The 3,795-nt window shown below is 41.5% G+C and overlaps 1 long non-coding RNA gene across 1 annotated transcript; it reads right to left on the minus strand.

The window, feature by feature from the left end:
* Positions 1-208: 208 nt before the first annotated feature.
* LOC139567477 (uncharacterized) lies at positions 209-3,643 on the minus strand. Its single transcript, XR_011673414.1, has 3 exons — positions 828-3,643; positions 420-559; positions 209-313 (listed from the first exon to the last, which is right to left on the minus strand). It is a non-coding gene; the product is annotated as an uncharacterized lncRNA (long non-coding RNA).
* Positions 3,644-3,795: the final 152 nt, after the last annotated feature.

The following is a 3,795-nucleotide window of genomic DNA, read 5'->3' on the forward strand; positions in this document are numbered from 1 at the left end:
AACATGTGTGGCTAGAGGGGGTAATTGCTTCAGTCTTTACATTTACATTTACGTCATTTAGCAGACGCTCTTATCCAGAGCGACTTACAAATTGGAAAGTTCATACATATTCATCCTGGTCCCCCCATGGGAATTGAACCCACAACCCTGGCGTTGCAAGCGCCATGCTCTACCAACTGAGCCACACGGGAAACTGTAAACATAGTAACCGTGATGTGACTGCGTGTGGGGGGTCTCTTACCCTGATCACAACAGGCCCACAGTACAGGGGGCTGAACCTAATCGGAATCAACTGCCAATTGCCAGTGGCCTCCTAAAGCAGAAAGCAGACCAGATATTTGTTTCATGTCAAAGAGACACAACTTGAATATCTGGGATATTTTTCAAACATAAAACCCCAAACGTTCAGAAAATTGTACCTCAAGGATAGTCTGCACATCTGGCACATCCTCAAGGATGATAGCAGCATTCTGGACATCAAGGAGGACTGGCAGCTGTGGAACATCTAGCACATCATCCAATGGCACATTCAACTGGACCTCATCCAGGACAGTTGTTTCTAAAATGAGGAACATTGGAATATAAAATAAACAATTGTTAGGACATAAAACGTAGCAAGATTGCTAATACTAGCTAGCTAGGAAGCAAAAGTCGATCGCTTAGCAACAGTTACTAAAGTTAATGTTAGCTAGCAAGCTAGCTAGCTACCTACAACATCTCTAGCACAAGCATTTTTTCCAAGTCTGAATTATAGAAATACACAACATTTCGCAAATTATAATGACATTGTTAAATGTAGTAAAATAAGAGTTTTAAACTCCACATACCCTCTTCGAAGTCGCTGTCCACCTGTCGACAATCACGAACCCTGCAAAACAGAAAAAGACAAGAAAAACAAGCCACAAATGAATTTGAACAACCTGTCGACGCAGTAGGCGGCCGACGTCCACGCACTCTCTCCGCCAGTCTTGAAAAGCACCCAGGCATTTTCCAGTCGATTGTTCTATCTCAGGTGTCAAAAATCAAACAAGTTTGTTGTCAGCAGCAAACGGAAGTTGTTTTCGCACAGAAAACGTTCCATAGAACGTCGGTTAGATGTCTCTTGGCAACACACGTTCGAAAATGATTGTTTACAAAATTGACAACTGTGTTGCCATAGAAATGAGTTTGGAATTCTATGATTCCCTTTAGAATCCGTTAAAATTGTTTGTCATCATTCTAGTGACGTGGACGTGCTCCTTCGTAGCTCAGTTGATATTTTTTATTGTTTTATTTCACCTTTATTTAGCAAGTAGGCAAGTTGAGAACAAGTTCTCATTTACAACTGCGACCTGGCCAAGATAAAGCAAAGCAGTTCGACACATACAACAACACAGAGTTACACATGGAGTAAACAAACATAGTCAAAAATACAGTAGAAAAACAAGTCTATATACAATGTGAGCAAATTAGGTGAGATAAGGGAGGTAGAAGGGCAATAAATAGGCCATGGTGGCGAAGTAAATACAATATAGCAATTAAAAACACTGGAATGGTAGATTTGCAGTAGATGAATGTGCAAAGTAGAAATACTGGGGTGCAAAGGAGCAAGATAAATAAAATAAGTACAGTAGGGGATGGGGTAGTTGTTTGGGCTATTTATAGATGGGCTATGTACAGGTGCAGTGATCTGTGAGCTGCTCTGACAGCTGGTGCTTAAAGCTAGTGAGGGAGATAAGTGTCTCCAGTTTCAGAGATTTTTGTAGTTCGTTCCAGTCATTGGCAGCAGAGAACTGGAAGGAGAGGCGGCCAAATGAGGAATTGGCTTTGGGGATGACCAGTGAGATATACCTGCTGGAGCGCGTGCTACGGGTGAGTGCTGCTATGGTGACCAGCGAGCTGAGATAAGGCGGGACTTTACCTAGCAGGGTCTTGTAGATGACCTGGAGCCAGTGGGTTTGTCGACGAGTATGAAGTGAGGGCCAGCCAACGAGAGCGTACAGGTCGCAGTGGTGGGTAGTATATGGGGCTTTGGTGACAAAATGGATGGCACTGTGATAGACTGCATCCAATTTGTTGAGTAGAGTGTTGGAGGCTATTTTGTAAATGACATCGCCGAAGTCGAGGATCGGTAGGATGGTCAGTTTTACGAGGGTACGTTTGGCAGCATGAGTGAAGGATGCTTTGTTGCGAAATAGGAAGCCAATTCTAGATTTAACTTTGGATTGGAGATGTTTGATGTGAGTCTGGAAAGAGAGTTTACAGTCTAACCAGACACCTAGGTATTTGTAGTTGTCCACATATTCTAAGTCAGAAACGTCCAGAGTAGTGATGCTGGACGGGCGGGCAGGTGCAGGCAGCGATCGGTTGAAGAGCATGCATTTAGTTTTACTTGTATTTAAGAGCAGTTGGAGGCCATGGAAGGAGAGTTGTATGGCATTGAAGCTCGTCTGGAGGGTAGTTAACACAGTGTCCAAAGAAGGGCCAGAAGTATACAGAATGGTGTCATCTGCGTAGAGGTGGATCAGAGACTCACCAGCAGCTAGAGCGACATCATTGATGAATACAGATAAGAGAGTCGGCCCAAGAATTGAACCCTGTGGCACCCCCATAGAGACTGCCAGAGGCCCGGGCTACAGGAAGTCGATTTTACACACTGAACTCTATCGGAGAAGTAGTTAATGAACCAGGCGAGGCAATCATTTGAGAAACCAAGGCTGTTGAGTCTGTCGATAAGGATGTGGTGATTGACAGAGTCGAAAGCCTTGGCCAGGTCAATGAATACGGCTGCACAGTATTGTTTCTTATCGATGGCGGTTAAGATATCGTTTAGGACCTTGAGCGTGGCTGAGGTGCACCCATGACCATGATAGAGCATGACGCTTGCAACGCCAGGGTAGTGGGTTCGATTCCCGTCACCACCCATACATAAAAGACAGCAGGTTTTATTATAAGTCGCTTTGGATAAAAGTGTCTGATGAATGACATATATTATTTTTATATATTCACTTACTTGCTATACAATGTAGAGAGAAAAAGGGTCAATTCAAGAGGGAGCTACGAAATTCATGTCCAAACATTGTTTTCTTTGCCTGATGTCATTAGAAATTACATAGAATTAATCATTAGCTTGTTCTCAACAATATTATAACATTAATATACTTGTACTTGACAGTGTTGATGAAATAATAATGATCATTTGCTGTGACCATTACTAGTTTAGACTGCACCGCACTTGGTTGTATGTGTTCCATATTTGGTGTTGTGAGGTTAAATCTCAGCGTAAATCGTCGGTAACGTTTCAACCATATATGGTAGAGACATTGGGTTTAGACTATTGTTTTCTGACATAATGTTCTATTGATTGGGCATATTTGTAAACCTTGAATTAATTCATAATTTTATGTTTTTGGCTATTTTGCCACCAGATGCTTTCCTATATCGTTGGTATAATATAAAATACAAATACCAAATATTGTGTTTTATAAAGTCACTAGCTAGATTGGAAGAATGAGACAAACAAGGTGATTTTTTTTATTGTGTTGTTTAACTCCTGAAAGTATAGTCTTTGGCACAGTGGGCTATAAAGTCTTTTGGAGGACATATTGACCAAATTCAGACAAGGGGGTCCACAGCCCACGGAAAAGAAAGCACTGAAGGCTCTACACTCCGGTCAAAAGTTTTAGAACACGTACTCATTCAAGGGTTTTTCTTTATTTTTACTATTTTCTACATTGAATAAAAATAGTGAAGACATCAAAACGATGAATTAACACATATGGAATCATGTAGTAACCAAAAAAGTGTTAAACAAAT

Source organism: Salvelinus alpinus, unplaced genomic scaffold (genome assembly GCF_045679555.1).
Source record: "Salvelinus alpinus unplaced genomic scaffold, SLU_Salpinus.1 scaffold_748, whole genome shotgun sequence".
Taxonomy (NCBI): Eukaryota; Metazoa; Chordata; class Actinopteri; order Salmoniformes; family Salmonidae; genus Salvelinus; species Salvelinus alpinus.